Consider the following 24036-nt stretch of genomic DNA (forward strand, 5'->3'; position numbering starts at 1 on the left):
GTTTGGAATAGTCCCCCAAATACTTCTCTCATCTTCCATGAACAGTCTTCTAATTCTATTTTAGCGGCAGGTAGAAAGTCTACCAAGGCTCCAGTAGGAACAGAGATTTATGTAGCAAAACTGAAATCTAGTGACATACCTCAGAGGTATGTTAGGTGTGGACATAAAAACCATTGGTATGCCCAGTGGAGTGGAAGTTGGTATCTGGTGAAAAGAGGCATAATGTAGAAAGAAGAGGAAGGAAAAAGTTGCTAAACAACAGCAATGGGGTTAAATGGTTGCAAGCCAGGAATGGGTTCTTTAGCTCTCTAGCCTGGAGAGTTAAATATGAAAGATTTTATTAGAGGAAATTCCTGTGAGAGAGAAGACGGCAAGGAAGTAAAAAATGTACGGAGAGAGCTGTCACACTGTGGAGCAAGTCCGACCCAGAGTGAAGGAAACAGAGAGAGGATAACGAGTGGAAGCACTCTATATTAGCATGCAGCCCCTGACACTGTCATGTAGTCTAAGATCATCTAAAGTCCTCAAGTCAAACTCAGTCATCAAAGGAGTGCTTTTACTCCCATGAATGGGTCTGCCTGAGTATCCCTGCTTCATTCAGCCATCAGTTGTAAATCACAGTTTCTGCAAAATATAGCGATTACAGAGTGTAGCAGCTAGCCTTTGAACAATGACTCTTCCAGTAGCTGATAGTCTGCAAGGCACATTCTCATGATAGCCACAGGATTCATGTAAGTTTATATATTTGGTATTTAAGATGCATTTGAGGACTGCACCTCTGAAATTACTTTATAACAACCTACTTCTAATATTTTTCAGGAATGGGGGGAAAGAGGAATAGGTCCCTGGCAATACTCCACTGGAGAAATTAACACAAAATTGTGTAGGGCTTGGCACTATTTACACAAATGTATTACAGAGTGGACTCTCTTTCTTTAAGCATATAGTGATCTCCAAAATGGAGATCCATGCCTGAGTCCACATGATGTTTTACAAACCACACCAAAGAGGGAATGGATAAATAGTGATCAGCAGTCCCAATTCTGTCACACACTAATGTTGAAACGTTGGAAAAGTCACATCACCTTTTTGGGTTTGTCCTCCATTAAGTGCTGGGGCTGGATTAGATTATCTTTGAGGTCTCTTTCATCTAGAAAATATTAAGTCTCAAATGCTGTTCATTTGAATGTCAAATAAGAGCTCAACAATATACATATTAAATTTACTTATAATTTGGAGAAGCACTAAACGTTTTCTAAAAGTATGTGGAGGAAATGCAACATGTTCCATAATTATCCATGAAACCCATATGGTTGTGTAGCGCTTAGAGGGGAAATTGCAAATACAGGTTACTGAAAATATTTGAAATATTTTTCCATTCAATTAATCCTGCTCCTGCCATAAGTAGCAAAAAAAGGAACCACCTGCCAAAATCCTTGCTGAATTTGTGCAGACTGTACTCTCAATACTTGATTTATTAGTTTTATTCCTAAAAATCATTTTTCTCAATATAGGAAATTTGATTAGTGACCAAGTATTAGTAGAAAAATATTTTTGTTGTTGTATTTAACAGGACAGTTTAAAAAATATTTCCCATACTTGAGGATTTTTGCCTGATATATTTTGAATCTAATATGTATGGTTGGTTCTAAAGCTGTTATGTCTTCTTCCATTGACTTAGGTGGCGATGGAAGGATTTCAGGTGTCAAGAAATTTTCCTGGGTGAATAAGTTGTTGTAGAATCACACAAAATCTTATTTGAAGGTCTGTAGCCTTTTAAATTCATGAAATTTAATAAAAATTTAGTAGGCTCTAATTAAAACACATTTACAGTTTTGGTCTTAAAAGATGTCTGATTTTCCTCAACATCAGATTGTGTTATTTCTGTCTACTCCTTAGAAATAAGCATAATGTAATTACACTCTTCAGAAGAGAACTAATGAGTAAAAAGCAGTTACTAGAAATAAAGAAAAACTAAGTAGATAAGGGCAAAACCTTTGTTCTCAGAAATGTATGTACTTTGAGACAATAGTGCATAAAATTTTTAGGCACAGATCTCATAATAAAACCTACATTAGTATGGTGTAGGAAAACCTAATTAATACTCATCAATAGCACTTTAAAAACATGTTTATTATGAATTGAAAGAAGAGACATCTCAGTTTAAATGGACCCATATACAATACATCAAAAAGCTTTTTAGGGGAGAGACAGATCTTGTGGTTCTGCAACTAATAATGGAAGTAAGTAAAGCACATTTAATCAAAATCCTTTTCTGTAATAAAACCTATCACTTATTTAGAAAATGAAGATATACATAACATACCTAAGATAAATGTAATACCAGTGAAATTTTTATGTGGAAATGGACTCTTCATAGTGCTCGACTAAGAGAACTCAGAAATGTTTGGAAGTCAGAATTGAAGACATTGACAGAGGTTGCCAGTAACTGGACTGAAATGTCAGTGGGTATAGTATTTCTCAAACCTTCCTTAGACCACATGGCAGTACATGGGGCTGCATGCTGGTGTGGCTCAAGGACCCTTGTTTCCCAACTCGTAAAAGCTGAGCAAGATTACATTAACAAAACAAAATGGAAATTTGGTTTATTTGTGTTCTAAGTTGAAAGATTTTTTATTCAATTTTTTTTATATCTGCAAATTCTTGTTGGTTCTTCATTTAAGTTTGAGCAATATGTTTAGTGTTCTTCACTTGTGTGTATATAGTTTAAAATATTTTTATCTGCTAAAATATTTTGATTATCATTGTCTGTTCTATTATAATATTTTATATGATGTCATTTTCATTTTCTGTTATCTCCCCAACCCCAACAAGCTCAGAACAGTTGTATCTGAAAGCTAACTATGGCTTGAAAGGCTAGATTCTTGGTCAAGAGCAATGTCTTTTGCATGCTTTTTTAGTTGTGAGGTGGGTAACCCAGGGAAGAGTTTAGGTATTTATCTGCAATTTTACAATTGTGTTCCATTTCTTAAGGATCCTCAATTTTTTCATCTTATATTTGTCTTTACCTTCACCATAGGCTCTCCAAGGGATTCTCTTCCTTCAATGTTCTAGTCACCCGCTTTTCTCCCAGAAGCAAGACCACTGCCTCTGGTTCCACACCTCATGAACTGTCATGCTCTGGCTTTTCCCACAGTCATCCCTTAGACATACCAACTTTTCTTCTGCATTTTCCCACTGAGTATGTGACTTGCTCTTTTTCAGGAGTTTATTACATCTGTGTTTCATCATTACCCCTATCCCTTAGGCTTCCCACACCCAATTCCTCTTTTCTAAACACTCATCACATTTTCTGATGACTTTCTATTCAGGTATGAGATCTGGAACTGGGTCTACAGGATATGAATATTCAATTCACTGCTTATAGGTAATCTGAAGTAAATTGCATACTTCCTCTCTTAGGCTGGCTGAGGTATGGTTATGTGGATTGTTTCATTTTCTATCTTTTCCAATTTGTATATATTGGAGGGTGTGTGGAGAGATTCAGGTTTAGGTGGCATTATATGGCAAACTGGAAGTTAAAAAATGAAAATTTTGAAGAAGAGAACTATGAGAAGGAGAAGTTAGAAATGTATTCATTCAAGACAATTTATTGATTATACATTGTGGAATAGCTAAATCAAGGTAATTTACATACCCATTACCTCATATACTCATTATTTTTTGTGTTTGATGAGAACACTTCAAATCTATCTTAGCAGTTTTCAAGTATACAATACATTAACTGGAGTCGCCATGATGTACAATAGAGCTCTAAAATTTATTCCCACTATCTAACTAAAATTTTGTATCCCTTTACCAACATCTCCTCATTCCCCCACATCCTCCAGCCTCTGCTAACCATGATTCCACTCTGTTACTATGAGTTTGACTTTTTGAATTTTCACATAAAAATGAGATCATGTGATATTTGTCTTTCTGTGCTGGGCTTATTTCACTTAACATAATGTCATCCAAGTTTATTCATTTTGTCATAAATGATAGGATTTCCTCCTTTTTATGGTTGAATAGTATTCTATTGTGGATATATACCACATTTTCTCTATCCAGCACTTAGATTGATTCTGTAATTTGGACATTGTGCATAATGCTACAGTCAACATGGGGAGTTCAGATATCTCCTCAACACACTGATTTCATATTCTTTGGATATATTATTAGAGGTGGGATTACTGGATCATATGTTAGGTTTTTAAGGTTTCAAGGAATCTCCTTACTGTTTTCCATAATGATTATATCAATTTACATTTCCATCAACAGTAGTCCATCCATACATTTCCTTTCTCCACATCCTAGTCAACACTTCTCATCTTTCATCTTTTTTCTAACAACCATTCTAACAGGTTTAAGGTGTTACGTTATTATGATTTTAATTTGCATTTCTCTGATGATGAGTGATGTTGAACATTTTTTCATATACCTGTTGGACATTTGTATATTTTCTTCTGAAAAATGTCCATTCAGGTCCTTTACCCATTTTTAAAATCAGATTGTTTCTTTGCTGTTAAATTATATGAGTTCCTGGTATATTCTGAATATTAAACCCTTACCAGATGTATGCTTCAAAAAATATTTCTTTTCTTATTCTGTAGGTTGTCTCTTCATTCTGTTATTATTTTTTTTGTTGTGCAGAAAATTTTTAGTTTGATATAATCCTACTTACTTGTTTTTGCTTTTGTTGCCTGTGCTTCTGGGGTTATATTCAAAAAATCATTGCACAGATCGATGTCACAGAGCTTTTTCTCTACTACTCTTTCTCTTCTAATAGTTTCATGTTTCAGGTCTTTAATACATTTTTAGTTTATTTTTATATATGGTATAAGATGGGGGTCTTATATCTTTCCTCTACAGTGAATATTCCATTTTCCCCATTTATTAAAGAGACTATCCTTTCTCCATTTTGTATTATTGGCATCTTTGTCAAAAATCAATTGGCTATAAATGTGTGGATTTACTTCTGACCTCTCTATCATGTCCTATTTGTCTATGTGTCTGTTTCTATGTCTGTATCATGCTGTTTTGATTACTACAGCTTTGTAGTTGATTTTCAAAATAAGTAGTGTGATGCCTTTGGTTTTGCTCTTTTTGCTCAAAATTTGTTTTGCTATTCTGGGTCTTTTGTGGCTCCACACAAATTTTGAATTTTTTTTTTTTTTCTGTTTCTGGTGAAAGATGTCATTGGAATTTTGATAGGCATTGCATTGAATCTGCTGATTGCTTTAGGTAGTATGGATATTTTAACAATATTAATTGTTCCAACCCATGAACATGGGATATCTTTTCATTTATTTGTGTCTTACGATTCTTCTTTCTTTATCTTCTCACCGTACGGTCACACTGTGACCATCACACAACTCTACTGCTGTAAGGTGAAAGCAGCCACAGATAACATGTAAAGAAATGAAAGTGGCTGTAAAACTGTATTCACAAAAACTTATTCACAGTACTTCATTTACAAAAGGAGGCAGTTGTCTAAACCTGACCCTACCCTAGATGACCCATACAATCCTAAAGTACTTGACTACCCACCTAAGACCTCTCCTCTTTACAATTCTGCTGCTAGGCCACCCATACCCTAGGAAGGTTACCATTTTTAGATGGCCAAAATAACTGAAAGATCTAATCTATCTGGTCAAATTTAGCAAAACAGAATTAGCTTCTTCAGCTGCTTATGATGTGCTTTTCACAGTTTGCAAAAATAATTTTTGAAATTTTCATGGATAATATTTTCTTACAGTTTTTTGAGAAAAACAAAGAACTAAATCAAGAGTAAAATATAATATATTTAAATTGATTTCATCTCTCCTGCACCATAATCAGAAATACTTTGTATAGCTTTAGGAGATCTGAAGGTTTACCTTCATACCATTTTGTCCGTGTGTCTTTTAGGTAACTTTATTTTACCCTATTCTTAATTCTTATTAGATTTTCAATAAAGCTTGACAATGATAAATAACTTTGGAGAAAAAATACATAATTTCTACGTTCGTACTTTCCATTTAATAAATATAGGTTATAATTTGTACAATGTTTTCACATGAACCAAATAAACAAAAAGCAATTCTGGATGGAAAAGGCAACTTAACATTAAGTAACTGTCATAGTATGGGACGTTGACATTTAAAAGATTTAAATGTAAAAGTATGCTTTAAAATGATATTATTTAATATATTAATTGAACTATCAATAAGAAATGGCTCAAGAAAGAGTTACATTAAAATTTACCTAGGTTTTCTAAAATATCCATGCATGGTTGTTACCTCTTTTGACTTGAAATGGACATAATCACATGTAATGGACATAAGGCAGGAGCTATTCAACCTTCCTCTTTCTTAACAAAGCAATGATGGAGCTCAGGTATCTACCCATCTTTAATAAAGCTCACATGACTTAAAAGAAAGTAATTCTCATCTCTAGACCAATTCCATAATACTTTCATTTTCCCATGCCTCAAAGCCTAGGCTAATGCCAATCAGAGAATGGCATTTTCCTAAGGGTACCCTTTTTCTGGACTGCCATGTATTTATCTATGAATTTCCTTATTATTTACACCAGTTATATTCAGCTTTGTATTACTTGTGTTCAAATGCATCCTATCTATAATCTATTTTGTTAACAATTCTTTGATACACTGTTATAATCTATTTTACAGTTTATGAAACTGCAGTACTCAAAGGCTTTATGATGATGCCTTTAATTCTAGAAGTGTCTGCTTTATTAAAAGCAGAAAATATTTACCCTTATCACCATATAGTTAAAATACATCACTGCAATATATTTTTACTTTGTATGATATATGTAGTGTTTTACAGAATTTTTACTTAGACTAATAGACTGAGTTATTTATTTACGAGTGAAGTATCCACTTGCTACTGTGGTGAACAAGCTAAAACCTCGGGTTACAGTTGTAATTCCCTGCTTTGTGTATATAATATATGGCTTGCTAGTTGTGTGATCTGGAGCAAGATATTTAATACGAGTGTGCCTTCTTTTCTCAGTTGTAAAATGGGGAATAATAAAGCACTTACCACATAAGTTTGCTGAGAATATTAACACAGGCAATCCCTGTAAGGGGCTTAGCACAGGGCCCGGCATATTGTAGATTTTTCAGTAGTTGTGAACTATTATTTTACCAAGTTTACACACGGAAATAAATATGACAATTTTTTTTCAGTTTGCACAAACTTCCTTTCAAACGTCAACAAATAGTATTCTATTTCTCGATAACAAGTACCTGATGTCACACACTAAGGAAGAGACACATGGACTAAGTATTAAAGAATAGGTTTTGCTTCAAAGCAGACTCTTTTTCAGTGTCCTAGGTTATCTCTCGGCCCTAATGTCAGTTTTGAAATAGCTAGGAGGGTCTACCCCTTGTGTCCTCTGGGTTCTCCCCATTCTTTTTTCTCTGGTGGATTTTTTGGCATCACATGAGTTGCTGTTTCTAGGAAAGTAAACGAGTAACAAGTAGACTACAGGACTAGTGATGCATTTATCATCTTCAAAGGAGTACAATCAAGTCCTATTTCCAGCTCTTCCATTATGCTGTGATATATTATAGTAACATTATTTGGTATTATATACCAAATGGAATTACCCAATCAGGTCTATAAACCTGTTAACAGCCTCTTAATGAAAGGCTTGATCCTGCCTTTCCATATAAGAAGTGAATCTAACCCCAATCCAACATTTGTAGAATGCCACACTCAAAAATCTCAATAATCTCCTAAAGGAACACATGCAATGGTACTGGCTTTCAAAGAGCCCAACCTAAAATGCAAAGCATTCACCTCAGGGAATGGAAATTTGTGATTGTTTCTCTCATGCTTTAAATCCCATTAGCAATGTTCCTGCTGCCCTCCTTAAGAAGATTTTACTGGAGAAACTCTAAAGCCTGGGAAATGTCAAAGTCACATTCTCAAACCAAAGACACATCTAAGGCAACAAAAGTAAGATAGAAATAAGCTGAACTTTTCAGGTCAGGAATGCAGATGGTAGAAGCAGTGTTAACATCCTGGAAGGAAGGTTCTGCTCACAAGGATACTCATTGCAGAATTGTTCACTGCAGTAAAAAGTTGGAAACCACCTACTGGGTCCTGAATAAAATAATAATTAATTAAATGAAAATGCTGGCTTGGAATTTAAGTTAGTGTTAAGCACCACCCATATGCTCCTTTTTTATACTTCACAGGGATAGCCCTATTTCCAGACAGTTTTCTAAAAACTCTTTTTTTCAATTTAATGAGTTAATTGTATGTTTGTTCTGAACATTATCTTTAGAGAGAATTCCTATCTCTGTTTATTTCTCATCCAACAAAAAACTGACAAAAACATGTGTGCATATGGTCAAGGTTTTTAAAAACTATAAATTTAACATGGATTCATTTGGAAAACAAAGAAAAGCATAAAGAAGACATCAAAATCTGTGATTTACTCCTCATCCAGATGTATAGCTAGTATCGGCTTGTCCCGATATTCTTTAAATTTTCTTTTTCTCAAATTTCTCTTCTCTTTGGAATTTTGCTCTCCATGACTATTCAGGTGTGGATCACTTGCCCTCTGATCTCTCTGTGTTACTGATCAATTCCACCATGTCTTTTTCTTGTGCCTGAGAGAGACTTTCACCTCTTTTTAATAATACTCAATAAGGCTGTGTTTATTTTCTTCTTGCAAAGAACTTTTTTTGTTGTTGTTCTGGGGCACCAACTGAAGATTCAATAATTGTTTTCTGGATCAGAAATATCAATAATAAAATTCCTGAGATAATCATGAAGTTTCATGTGGTCTCTTGTGTGGAGCTGGACATCCATGGGACTAATGGACTGACTGAATCAAACTATTAATGGGCTCCTTTTCCTTTAACAAACCATTTTTATTTTTGTAAATGTATGCAAGCCTATGTCAGTGAGGTTCATTTACCTATGATTTCTAAAAAATAATAACATTGTGGAGTGGTAGTAATATTGAGTATTATGGGAACTTATTGAAACTTCTATGTCAGACATACAAATGTGCCACCTTTCATACAGTGAATGGAAGTGGATTGAAAGCTATGATACTCTGTTTAGCCATAAGGAGACAGAATGGCAAAGTAGAAAGAATGTTGAACTAAAAATAAAGGAAACTAAGTTTTAATCTGGATTCTAACACAATTGTTTTACCTCACCTGCAAAATCAGAATGTTCATCCAAATGATTTCCAAAGTCCCTTCTAGTAAAGAAATTCCATATATTATCATGCTGCTTTTCTACTAAACACAGAAGAGATGAGTTTCAGTTTCAAGGAAGTGTTTCCTGACCTAAAGTATAACCAGATACCAAATATTTTGCTAAAGGAGGTGAAGAATTCTTCTTCTTCACAAGATAGTTTTTAAAAAAGGAAAAATCCGCTCCTTAAAGTAGGGTACGAGCAGTCTTCCAAAGGAACATGAGATTGAGGCACTAAAGGAACTTGCAAGGTCTCCAACTAGAAGATTCTCAATTCACTTGCAACTTCCCACAGTAACAAATGAAAATCATACTCTAGAACACGGGGTTTGCTGGGTAAAGACACTTAGTGTAGCAAGCTCCACTCACAATGGGAGCCTCTGCCTCTCCTCTGCCTGATGCTCTTCAGGCAGTAGTGTCTATAGTTATTATTTACTAAAATCAGAGATGACAGTTCTCTGAATTTTCTGCATGGTCATTCAGTTGGATAACTATAAAAAACATAGTAGGAGAAAATATTTATTAAAAACTTACAAGGTAGGCAATTTGCTAGATTATTTGCTTATCTAATTCTCATAACTATACAAAGCAACGTGATACAGTGATGCCTTAGTCTTCTCACCTGTAAAAGGGAGAAAAGAAATAGTGAAGTTTTGTGAGAATGAATGAAATAATACAAAGCACTGTACTTGATGAGTGTCTTTGATGTGTGACTGCTCTATATTAACATAATGATGAGCACATAATAAGTGTTTAAATATGCCCCCGAATTGACCTGAGTTGAATGAAATTGAAATGCAGATAAATGATTTTTATTTTCTCCACTACCACTGGTGAGCTGGGCAGGAATGTTACTTCATTAGAGTTTTGTAGCAAGTCCACTAAACACAGTGGATATATCCCAGGTGAAGCAGAAAGAGCAATGGTGCTGAACAGAATTGGTGAGATAAATACACATTGACAGAAATAATGTATACTGAAAGGTTTATAGTCTATGTGGACTATATGGGGACAGCGCACAGCTGAAGACCAACAGGGGAAGTAGCAGGAGCTGGTGCAGACGCGAACGACTCTGTCAGACAGCTTTGGGGAGAGACGTGGATCTCCCAACGCGGAGGTTGAGATCTGAGAACGGACAGACTGCCTGCTCAGGTGTATCTCTGACCCCTGAGTAGCCTAGCTGGGAGAAATCCCCCACTAGGGGCAGTCTGACACCCCACACCTCACAGGGTGGAGTACACCCCTGAGAGGAAACTTCCAAAGGAAGAATCAGACAGGTACACTCGCTGTTCAGCAATATTCTATCGTCGGCAACCTCTGCTGCTGATACCCAGGCAAACAGGGTCTGGAGTGGACCTCAAGCAATCTCCAACAGACCAACAGACAGTCCTTCTGACTGTCAGAAGGAAAACTATCAAACAGGAAGGACACCTATACCAAAACCCCATCAGTACGTCACCACCATCAAAGACCAGAGACAGATAAAACCACAAAGATGGGGAAGAAGCAGGGCAGAAAAGCTGGAAATTCAAAAAATAAGAGCGCATCTCCCCCTGCAAAGGAGCGCAGCCCATCGCCAGCAACGGATCAAAGCTGGTCAGAGAATGACTTGGACGAGAGGAGAGAAGAAGGCTTCAGTCCATCAAACTTATCAGAGCTAAAGGAGGAATTACGTACCCAGCGCAAAGAAACTAAAAATCTTGAAAAAAGAGTGGAAGAATTGACAGCTAGACTAATTAATGCAGAGAAGATCATAAACGAAATGACAGAGATGAAAACCATGACACGAGAAATACGTGACAAATGCACAAGCTTCAGTAACCGACTCGATCAACTGGAAGAAAGAGTATCAGCGATTGAATATCAAATGAATGAAATGAAGCGAGAAGAGAAACCAAAAGAAAAAAGAAGAAAAAGAAATGAGCAAAGCCTGCAAGAAGTATGGGATTACGTAAAAAGACCAAATCTACGTCTGATTGGGGTGCCTGAAAGTGAGGGGGAAAATGGAACCAAGTTGGAAAACACTCTTCAGGATATCATCCAGGAGAACTTCCCCAACCTAGTAGGGCAGGCCAACATTCAAATTCAGGAAATACAGAGAACGCCACAAAGATACTCCTCCAGAAGAGCAACTCCAAGACACATAATTGCCAGATTCACCAAAGTTGAAATGAAGGAAAAAATCTTAAGGGCAGCCAGAGAGAAAGGTCGGGTAACCCACAAAGGGAAGCCCATCAGACTAACAGCAGATCTCTCGGCAGAAACTCTACAAGCCAGAAGAGAGTGGGGGCCAATATTCAACGTTCTTAAAGAAAAGAATTTTAAACCCAGAATTTCATATCCAGCCAAACTAAGTTTCATAAGTGAAGGAGAAATAAAATCCTTTACAGATAAGCAAATGCTTAGAGATTTTGTCACCACCAGGCCTGCCTTACAAGAGACCCTGAAGGAAGCCCTAAACATGGAAAGGAACAACCGGTACCAGCCATCACAAAAACATGCCAAAATGTAAAGACCATCGAGGCTAGGAAGAAACTGCATCGACTAACGAGCAAAATAACCAGTTAATATCATAATGGCAGGATCAAGTTCACACATAACAATATTAACCTTAAATGTTAATGGACTAAATGCTCCAATTAAAAGACACAGACTGGCAAACTGGATAAAGAGTCAAGACCCATCAGTCTGCTGTATTCAGGAGACCCATCTCACATGCAGAGACATACATAGGCTCAAAATAAAGGGATGGAGGAAGATCTACCAAGCAAATGGAGAACAAAAAAAAGCAGGGGTTGCAATCCTTGTCTCTGATAAAACAGACTTTAAACCATCAAAGATCAAAAGAGACAAAGAAGGCCATTACGTAATGGTAAAGGGATCAATTCAACAGGAAGAGCTAACTCTCCTAAATATATATGCACCCAATACAGGAGCACCCAGATTCATAAAGCAAGTCCTTAGAGACTTACAAAGAGACTTAGACTCCCATACAATAATAATGGGAGACTTCAACACTCCACTGTCAACATTAGACAGATCAACGAGACAGAAAGTCAACAAGGATATCCAGGAATTGAACTCATCTCTGCACCAAGCGGACCTAATAGACATCTATAGAACTCTCCACCCCAAATCAACAGAATATACATTCTTCTCAGCACCACATCACACTTATTCCAAAATTGACCACATAATTGGAAGTAAAGCACTCCTCAGCAAATGTAAAAGAACAGAAATTATAACAAACTGTCTCTCAGACCACAGTGCAATCAAACTAGAACTCAGGACTAAGAAACTCAATCAAAACCGCTCAACTACATGGAAACTGAACAACCTGCTCCTGAATGACTACTGGGTACATAACGAAATGAAAGCGGAAATAAAGATGTTCTTTGAAACCAATGAGAACAAAGATACAACATACCAGAATCTCTGGGACACATTTAAAGCAGTGTGTAGAGGGAAATTTATAGCACTAAATGCCCACAAGAGAAAGCAGGAAAGATCTAAAATTGACACTCTAACATCACAATTAAAAGAACTAGAGAGGCAAGAGCAAACACATTCAAAAGCTAGCAGAAGGCAAGAAATAACTAAGATCAGAGCCGAACTGAAGGAGATAGAGACACAAAAAACCCTCCAAAAAATCAATGAATCCAGGAGTTGGTTTTTTGAAAAGATCAACAAAATTGACAGACCGCTAGCAAGGCTAATAAAGAAGAAAAGAGAGAGGAATCAAATAGACGCAATAAAAAATGATAAAGGGGATATCACCACTGACCCCACAGAAATACAAACTACCATCAGAGAATACTATAAACGCCTCTACGCAAATCAACTAGAAAATCTAGAAGAAATGGATAAATTCCTGGACACTTACACTCTCCCAAGGCTAAACCAGGAAGAAGTTGAATCCCTGAATAGACCAATAGTAGGCTCTGAAATTGAGGCAACAATTAATAGCCTACCCACCAAAAAAAGTCCAGGACCAGATGGATTCACAGCTGAATTCTACCAGAGGTACAAGGAGGAGCTGGTACCATTCCTTCTGAAACTATTCCAATCAATAGAAAAAGAGGGAATCCTCCCTAACTCATTTTATGAGGCCAACATCATCCTGATACCAAAGCCTGGCAGAGACACATCAAAAAAAGAGAATTTTAGACCAATATCCCTGATGAACATTGATGCAAAAATTCTCAATAAAATACTGGCAAACCGGATTCAGCAGCACATCAAAAAGCTTATCCACCATGATCAAGTGGGCTTCATCCCTGGGATGCAAGGCTGGTTCAACATTCGCAAATCAATAAATGTAATCCAGCATATAAACAGAACCAAAGACAAGAACCACATGATTGTCTCAATAGATGCAGAAAAGGCTTTTGACAAAATTCAACAGCCCTTCATGCTAAAAACGCTCAATAAATTCGGTATTGATGGAACGTACCTCAAAATAATAAGAGCTATTTATGACAAACCCACAGCTAATATCATACTGAATGGGCAAAAACTGGAAAAATTCCCTTTGAAAACTGGCACAAGACAGGGATGCCCTCTCTCACCACTCCTATTCAACATAGTGTTGGAAGTTCTGGCTAGGGCAATCAGGCAAGAGAAAGAAATCAAGGGTATCCACTTAGGAAAAGAAGAAGTCAAATTGTCCCTGTTTGCAGATGATATGATTGTATATTTAGAAAACCCCATCGTCTCAGCCCAAAATCTCCTTAAGCTGATAAGCAACTTCAGCAAAGTCTCAGGATACAAAATTAATGTGCAAAAATCACAAGCATTCTTATACACCAGTAACAGACAAGCAGAGAGCCAAATCAGGAATGAACTTCCATTCACAATTGCTTCAAAGAGAATAAAATACCTAGGAATCCAGCTTACAAGGGATGTAAAGGACCTCTTCAAGGAGAACTACAAACCACTGCTCAGTGAAATCAAAGAGGACACAAACAAATGGAAGAACATACCATGCTCATGGATAGGAAGAATCAATATCGTGAAAATGGCCATACTGCCCAAGGTTATTTATAGATTCAATGCCATCCCCATCAAGCTACCAATGAGTTTCTTCACAGAATTGGAAAAAACTGCTTTAAAGTTCATATGGAACCAAAAAAGGGCCCGCATTGCCAAGACAATCCTAAGTCAAAAGGACAAAGCTGGAGGCGTCACGCTACCTGACTTCAAACTATACTACAAGGCTACAGTAACCAAAACAGCATGGTACTGGTACCAAAACAGAGATATAGATCAATGGAACAGAACAGAGTCCTCAGAAATAATACCACACATCTACAGCCATCTGATCTTTGACAAACCTGAGAGAAACAAGAAATGGGGAAAGGATTCCCTATTTAATAAATGGTGCTGGGAAAATTGGCTAGCCATAAGTAGAAAGCTGAAACTGGATCCTTTCCTAACCCCTTATACGAAGATTAATTCAAGATGGATTAGAGACTTAAATGTTAGACCTAATACCATAAAAACCCTAGAAGAAAATCTAGGTAGTACCATTCAGGACATAGGCATGGGCAAGGACTTCATGTCTAAAACACCAAAAGCAACGGCAGCAAAAGCAAAAATTGACAAATGGGATCTAATTAAACTAAAGAGCTTCTGCACAGCAAAAGAAACTACCATCAGAGTGAACAGGCAACCTACAGAATGGGAGAAAATTTTTGCAACCTACTCATCTGACAAAGGGCTAATATCCAGAATCTACAAAGAACTCAAACAAATATACGAGAAAAAAACAAACAACCCCATCAAAAAGTGGGGCAAAGGATATGAACAGACATTTCTCAAAAGAAGATATTCATACAGCCAACAGACACATGAAAAAATGCTCATCATCACTCGCCATCAGAGAAATGCAAATCAAAACCACAATGAGATACCATCTCACACCAGTTAGAATGGCAATCATTAAGAAGTCAGGAAACAACAGGTGTTGGAGAGGATGTGGAGAAATAGGAACACTTTTACACTGTTGGTGGGATTGTAAACTAGTTCAACCATTATGGAAAACAGTATGGCAATTCCTCAAGGATCTAGAACTAGATGTACCATATGACCCAGCCATCCCACTACTGGGTATATACCCAAAGGATTACAAATTATTCTACTACAAAGACACATGTACACGTATGTTTATTGCAGCACTATTCACAATAGCAAAGACTTGGAATCAACCCAAATGTCCATCTGTGACAGACTGGATTAAGAAAATGTGGCACATATACACCATGGAATACTATGCAGCCATAAAAAAGGATGAGTTTGCGTCCTTTGTAGGGACATGGATGCAGCTGGAAACCATCATCCTTAGCAAACTATCACAAGAACAGAAAACCAAACACCGCATGTTCTCACTCATAGGTGGGAACTGAACAATGAGATCACTTGGACTCGGGAAGGGGAACATCACGCACTAGGGCCTATCATGGGGAGGGGGGAGGGGGGAGGAGGGAGGGCTTGCATTGGGGAGTTATACAAGATATAAATGATGAATTGATGGGTGCTGACGAGTTGATGGGTGCAGCACACCAACATGGCATAAGTATACATATGTAACAAACCTGCACGTTATGCACATGTACCCTAGAACTTAAAGTATAATAATAAAAAAAAAAAAAAAAAAAAAAGAGATAAGAAAGCTTAAGCATCATACAGAACTAGAAATCCTGTATGACTAAGAGAGGCAGCTGGTGGATATATGTTCACACACACACACATACATACATACATACATACACACACCCAGACACATACACACACACACACATGAGAATGAATAGTTGCTGATATCAAGTATCAGGGAAAGTGAAAAGGAATGAATATAGTGCAAAGAGGTAAAATAGTTGTTTCATGTTTGCTTAGGAGAGACACTTTCTTCTCTAGATAAAAAGTATTGAAAAGACAATGTAGTAAAGAGATAGCTTTGAGTGATGGATGGGAAGTTGAAATACTTCATGCAAAAAGATTTCAATTTTCATGGAGGACAAGAATACAATATAAAAGCCAGAGTCAGGGTGCAGTGAGGGACCAGCAGAATGTCCTAAAGGTTTTGAATAGCAACTGTAGTGTATGAGACCCAGGGACTGACAATGCCCACAAAGTGCCAAACACCCATCTGATGCTGATCACATGCAGTGTTTTAACATCAGTCTTCAATGTTATGTGATTCTTCAGGCAGTGTTCAGCTCTCCAGGCATATGAGAGGATAAGACTTATCAAAATTGGCATGTGTAAATTGTGCTTTATCATTAAAAAATGCTAAAAACAATTAAAAAAAGAAAAAAAAAAAAGAAAATATTTGACATTAATGTATTTTCTTTTCATTGGGCTAGTATATCCTTTTATACTATGTAAGGTGTTTTTTTACTTGCTTATCTTTTGGGGTAAAAGAGGTGAAGAATATTAATGAAAGAAACCTCATTTTACAATACCATGAGAAGAGAATACAGTTTCTGGAAGGCCAGCCTTCATTTTATGAATTGGTTCAGTAATCTGCCTTTGTAATTACTCAACGAATGAAACATCCTGGAATAGTCAAAGTAATAGAATGCCTCAGGTTTGAACTTGTTCCTAATTTACTATTAATTTGCTAAGAATCATTCCAGATCTTTTGTTGTAGTCACATATGAACAATTCATCTTGTGGTATCACAGTCCTCCAGGAAACTGACTGTATCTACTGCTTCTGGGTGAAATAGCAGTTGATTCAGAATTCTAGTTCCCTTAAACTTAGAATAATAATTTAGAAACTCACCTCAAATTACATCTGAGCAGACAGATGTAAAAGCAAGAAGGAGATGCTAAAAGAGGGCAGAATGAACTTACATGCAAAAGCTTTAAATCTCCTCGTGAAGGGATTAACCTAGATGCATAAGTGAAGGAGGAAAGAAGGATGAGAATTTGACCTCATCTATATTTCCTTCTTATTTCAAATAATCTCTTTAAATTTCAATGCCCTAGTTTATATGAAGGTAAGCCATGAATATTCCTTTTACTCTAATCTGAGGAGTTTGTCTGCATCCTTTTGCTTAAAATAATTTATCTAATCCTGTATTTGAAAATCTACCACTTGGCTGAGTGCAGCAGCTCTGCTGTTCGACATTCTTCCCTCACCTGAATTGTTGACAGTACTTTCCTCTGAAATAATACCTAGAATAATCTGTAATCTGAATAATACCTAGAATGCCAAATATCATCTATAAAATGGAAATCAACTGACAGTTGTTACTGACTCTCCATAAGATGAGTCATCAACAGGTTCTGTGCAGTTTCTTTCTCCGGGTTACTCAGTCAGAGTCTTTAGGTAAAGCTCGTAAATTAGCAGGAGTCTAACATGTATTCTCCAGAGGAAACAGGTCTGAAGGTTTATTCCAAAACTGTCTGCTAGTCAATGTTAAAACTGGGAGAGACAGCTAGGTACTATACTCGTGCTCTGAGATGCTTACATGGCAATAGCACAATTACATCTTGCCTGTGATTGTGATCCACTCATGAGTATGTCTTTCATGGTCTCTCCCTGTTTCCATTAATAATCTAGACCTACTGTGACTCTCTTTGTCATCGTCTTCTATTAATCTTTCAGATTTCTATTTAGTAACTTTGTAACATGGGGCTAACAAGATTCCCAGAGCTCACACAGGGTCATCTATCACTATCATTCCTGTTCCCATCAGTTAGAGCAAAGAGGCCTCAAACACACACAGCACTGGGGGTAGTATTCCAAAAGCATAAAATAACATTTAAAGGTTCTAACTGATCTAACTGAATCATGTAACATAACTATTTAGGATGACTGAAGGAAAAAAAAAAAAAAGAAAAAAAAAAAAAAACCCTGCACCTATCAAACTGTAAAATTCACAATGTCTGGCATTCAAATAACATGGAGGGAAAGTGGGAAAAGGATTTGAACAGATGCTTCTTTAGAGAAGGCATATAGATGACTAACAGGAAATGAAAACATGTTAAACATCACTAATTATCAGAGAAATGCAAATCAAAACTACAATGAGATATCATCTCACATTTGTTAGGATGGTAGTTACCAAAAAAATACAAGATAAGTGTTGGTGAGGATGTGGAGAATTTGGAATTATACACTGTTGGTGGGAATGTAAAATGGTGCAGTAGATACGAAAAATAGTATGGAGATCCCTCACAAAATTAAAAATAGAACTACCAGACAATGTAGCAATCTCTCTTATGGGTATTTATCTCCAATAATTGAAATCAGGATCTTGAAAAGAAAATGCACTCCCAGGTTCACTGTAGCATTACTCACAATAACCAAGATATGGAAACAATTTGTGTCATTCCACAGATGAAGGAATGAAGAAAACGTGGTACATACATACAACAGACTATAATTTAGCCTCAAAAAAAAAAGAAAGAAAAGAAAATCCTGCCATTGGTGACAACATGCATGAAGCTGAAGAACATTATGTTAAGTGACATAAGCCAATTTCAGAACAAATACTTTATGAAACCACTTTTATGAGGTATCTTTAATAGTCAAACTCACAGAAGCAGAGAATCCAATAGTAGTTGCCAGGGGCTTGGAAGTGAAGGAAGTGAGTTGTTGTTCAATCAATATAACAATTCGATTACACAAGATGAGTAAGTTTTTGGGATTCACTGTACAGCACGTGTCTGTAGTTAAATAATATGGTATTGTGCATTGGGAAAAAAAAGTAAAGATACTGTGTTAAGTGTTCTTGACAAGAAAATACAACAAAATAAAAAAGGAGGGGCATGAGGAAACTTGGAGAAGTACTGGATAGGTCTGTTACCTTGATGTAGTGATGGTATTATGAGTGTTTGTGTATGTCCAAACTCATCAAATTCTCATTAAATATGTACATTTCTTTGTATATATCAATAATACTTCAATAAAGCTGTTTTTAAAAAGAACAATAAGAAGAAGACAGTGTCTGAGAAGGTTTTGAGAAACTAGATATTAACTAGAGTAAGACTGTGGAAAGAAATATTCAATTATTTTATTCAAAGCAGCTATCTTACATCCTTGCTTTCTAAGAAAAGGTGGTTTAATTATCTCAACACTTACTAAAATAGACATATGAAAGAAATTTCTCTAAGGAGCAGATATAGTGAAGGTAATTTACATCTGAGCAAACAGTTGCTTTATCCTTTAAATGGTAATTTGGGAACGCAAGAGCAAGTCTGACATGCTTTTTTGTATCCTAATTTCCAGTTTTTGAAAATAGAATAAACATAAAGCCAGTCTATTTTTGCAATTGCTATGTGATATCTGTTTTTCCTTCTTTGGGGACAAATAGAAATTTATATGATAAAGATGACCTCTAAAATCTCTGGGATCTCTAAACTGAACATCTTCATTTTGTATAAAAGGATGCCACTAGAATTTTGTGAATTAGTATCATAAAGTTAATTATATGTAAATGCATATTATACATTATATTTAAAAACTCACAGACCAAATATTTTAAATATATTACAAATATTCTATTACAGTGCTTTTAGAAACCAATGTTTTTAATTTTATAATTTTAGTTCTCTTTTGAGAACCTTGGTACGTTTCTGTGATCAGTGTTAGGAAATTGCAACTGCCTGTTACTGAGACAAACTCAATTACAGAGTTCATATAACTTAGAGTGGGAAGATAATGGCTTTAAATATTTTATCCTCAGAATGGCTTAAAAACATACTTCAGGAAGAAATCCAGTTATTAGGAAATTCATTACTTAAATTTTGTCTTGGGAATAGTTTCAACATTGATCAAATGGTTCAAAAAATAAAGCAGTCGGAAGAAGTAGGTTTTTCCAAATCCTTTTGGGAACACATGCTACGAGCCTTTAGGAGAAAGTACTTTTGAGACCCTGATGATTCAAGTATTTCATTTTCTTCACCAACATACTTAGTAATGCATTCTTTATTTGACAGCAGTTCAATTCTTCATTTTACTTTGCATTATGTTCTATGACTATTTTTGGATCCCAACCCCCCTACCCCCAGAGCTTAGAGGAAAAGCTTAAGTGCTTTAGTAGAGCCTTTAGGGAAGAGAGGATAAATATAGATTTTATAATTATATTCCTACTAAGATTTGTGCCTAATGTATACTATTTATCTTTTGTTCATACAAAAAAAAGAAAAAATCTTCTCCATGATTTCTTAACTAATGTATTATATATTATATATAATTAATATATATTATATATTTACATATATATCTGTCTATACATATATATAGACAGACATGCTATTTATTTTCAGTCTTATGGAAAGTTTTACTTAAAAAGGGATCTGTTCCACAAAAAGCTATATACATTAGATCAAAAGTAAAGTTGAAATTTAAAAAGCAACATGAGTAACTATTAATCATTAATGATTTTTAAAAATAAACCAACCATCCCTTAATTAATCTTCAAACAACAACACCTGACAATGCCGCCCCACCCGCTCAGCCCAGCCAGCCAAGGAGAAGGTGAGCCCTGCCCCGGGAGCTCCCCGCATGGCCGGGGCTGGAGACTGGGAAAGCGGCAGGCCTGTGAGCCCTCGCCTTGCCTTGCAGATCACCCTCTTGGAGGACCGGGCTTCCAGGGCCGCCACTACGAATGCTGCAGCGACCACCCCAACCTGCAGCCCTACTTGAGCCGCTGCCACTCAGTGCGCGTGGCCAGCGGCTGCTGGATGCTCTATGAGCTGCCCAACTACTCCGGCCTCCAGTACTTCCTGCGCCGCAGCTACTATGCCGACCACCAGCAGTGGATGGGCCTCAGCGACCGGGTCCGCTCCTGCTGCCTCATCCCCCACGTGAGTGCAGTCCCGCCGGGTCCCTTCCGTGACCTCAAGTCGCATCAGTTATCCACATGGATGATTCACACGACACGCGATGGGATGGGATGGCAGCCTTCTGTTTTCTAGCTCTAACTATATTCTCTTTTCCTTTATTAACATCCCTAAGGTTTCCTCCCACTGAAAAAGTATGTGATGCAGTGCTTTAACTGGACATTATTTTATTTTGCTAGTCAGATTCACCGCTACTGAGAATAAGTTGTGTATGGCATTCGCTCAGAGCGTCTATGCCACAGGTGATGAATGAGCAACAGAATTCCTTGCTCTCAGGTAGTCCTAAACTAGGTACCCGGCTATTTCTTGAAGAGTACCTAAGCTTGGTACTCTTCACCTATGAATTAGGACTAATAAGAGTACTTCCTTTCTAAGGTTGCAATGAGGGTGAAAGGAGGACACCTGGTACAGGCCAATCCCCACCTCCCAGTATTAACTATTATTATGAACGTCAAGGGTCTCTGAAGTCCTGCCTTCTGACTGAGCAAACCAGTAACCAACGAGATTCCAATAGCTCCTGCAGGGCCCCCTGTTACCCAAATGAAGCCCCAGCAGGCTGGAATTTCACAGTTAGGGATTCCCTAAAGTTGACTGTGACAGTCCTGGGAAAATGAACCATTTTTGTGAAGTCTGAAATCCCCTCACAGGGTTTAATAGCTTGATAGGGACCCAGTCTGGCATTAGGAGCCCAAAAACTTAGATTTCTAATTTCAAGTTCCAACTCTTCTAATTACAGAGTGTAAGATCCAGTCTTTAGTTTTCCAGTAAAAGGGTAAAAGGCTTTAATGTTGCTCCACATGTTCCAGGGTGTTGTGAAGAACGAATGAAGCAACATGTCAGTCCTCTGCAAACACAGAATGCTGACCAATGTAAAATACCTTATTAGCAGTTGTTCATGCCACAAAAGGAATTGCTTATGAGAATCCTTCCTAAAGAGGGTTTTAGTGATGGAAGAGGAAACATTGTGACAAGGGAAAGAAACAAGCAGATGAAGGAAAAAACAAGTGCTCAAGAGAGAAAGGCAGGAATAGTTCAGGAGAAACAGCCTAACTTTCTATTTTTCTAAAGATTTTATACTCTTTGATGCTGTACAGGCCTCTTTCAAGATCTTGAACTTCCATTTTTGGTTATTACCTAAAACTGATTTATAGGAGCACATGTTGGAGCTGAGAAATGAAACCTAGTCTTTGTGATGGCTCTTGCTTTTCAGCACGTTAGAGCAGCGGGCTTAAAGCAGAAAGGCACAGATGAGGGGATTGCCCAGGCTGGACTGCCTTCCTGAATTGCCACCAATTTATGCCTTGCTTGGGTAAAAGCAATTCAGCCTCCTCTCCCTCTAGCTTCTAATGTTATTGAGATTCAAAATAATACCTGTTGCCAGGGACACATTTATCTTTTGTTTAAAATCTGATTATTTTGTATGTCCTCCAGGGAGAGCCCCAAACCACTATAAATCTATAAAGTAGAGAATGAAACAAATACATTAAACACTTGAAAGTGGTCCTGAGCAAGACCAGTGTGTCTGTTCATGTAGATTGTACTAACAGCCCTAGGGAGCATCATTCCTACCAAATGAACTGGGAATGACGCCCTCTTGAGCTTCACAGTAGACAACCTATCCAACTATACACAGTGCCCCTGGTATTAGCCATCTCTTTCTTTTAGTCTGCTCACCTTTGATAAAGCAAAGATTTTTTTAAAGTCCATTCCCCAGGGGTCCCTGCTGACATGAGGTCAGGTTTTCTGACTTTCCCTCATCTGCTGTTTGCTGAATCCGCAGGCTAGCTCCCGCAGGCTCAGGATCTATGACCCAGAGGATTATAGGGGCCAGATGGTAGAGATCACTGAAGACTGCTCCTGTCTTCACGACCGCTTTCACCTCAGTGAGATCCACTCCTTCAATGTACTGAAGGGCTCCTGGGTCCTCTACTAGCTGCCCAACTACCGGGTGGGCAGCAGTACCTGCTGAGGTCGGGGGACTATAGGCAGTACCTCGACTGGGGGGCCACAGATGCCAGAGTGGGCTCCCTGAGGAGAGCTGTCTGCGGAGCTCTACTGAAATGTTTTTACTCTATCCTTTGCTCCATCTGGAAACTAATAAAATATTTCCTGTCTGTTCCATGCAGTAATGTGTCCTCTGTTCCTTTCAGCCTCCTTGGAAGGGCTCAGCAAAAATCATGCTGGGAATCATGTGGATTTTCTTGCATGTATCAGTGGAAAGGGGCTGTGAGGCAGCAGCTGAGAGCACAGCCTCTGGGGCCAGAATGCCGGGACCCAACTCCACTTACTAGTGATTGCCGCGGGGCAAGTTACTTAGCATCTCTGACCATCAGTTTCCTAATATGTAAAAATGAGGGAAATAATACTCTTCCTCTCATAAGGTTGTGACGAAATTAAACCTTATTAATGAGGTTAAATGGATTACATGAGTTAACACTTTTAAATCACTTCCTATAGCCTTGCATATGCTAATTTCTAGGAAATTGCTCTGTAAGCTTGATTGTGAAACATCTGGTCTCCTCCTTGGTACTCTTTTCTTAGTAGAAAGCCCTTTAGGCAATTGCATTAAGTAGGTTGGCTAAGTGAAATTGCATCAGAGGGAGATAGGGATAGAGATAAATTTGTTAAGATAACTATGTCTGGCCGGGCGCGGTGGCTCAAGCCTGTAATCCCAGCACTTTGGGAGGCCGAGACGGGTGGATCACGAGGTCAGGAGATCGAGACCATCCTGGCTAACACGGTGAAACCCCGTCTCCACTAAAAACATACAAAAAAAAAAAAACTAGCCGGGCGAGGTGGCAGGCGCCTGTAGTCCCAGCTACTCGGGAGGCTGAGCCAGGAGAATGGCGTGAACCCGGGAGGCGGAGCTTGCAGTGAGCTGAGATCCGGCCACTGCACTCCAGCCCGGGTGGCAGAGCGAGACTCCCTCTCAAAAAAAAAAAAAAAAAGATAAC

At 37.6% G+C, this 24036-nt stretch overlaps 1 pseudogene; it reads left to right on the forward strand.

The window, feature by feature from the left end:
• Nucleotides 1–20744: 20744 nt before the first annotated feature.
• On the forward strand, nt 20745–23312 carry LOC104682328 (annotated as a pseudogene).
• The last annotated feature ends 724 nt before the right edge of the window (nt 23313–24036 follow it).

This window comes from Rhinopithecus roxellana, chromosome 14, assembly GCF_007565055.1.
Source record: "Rhinopithecus roxellana isolate Shanxi Qingling chromosome 14, ASM756505v1, whole genome shotgun sequence".
Classification (NCBI taxonomy): domain Eukaryota; kingdom Metazoa; phylum Chordata; class Mammalia; order Primates; family Cercopithecidae; genus Rhinopithecus; species Rhinopithecus roxellana.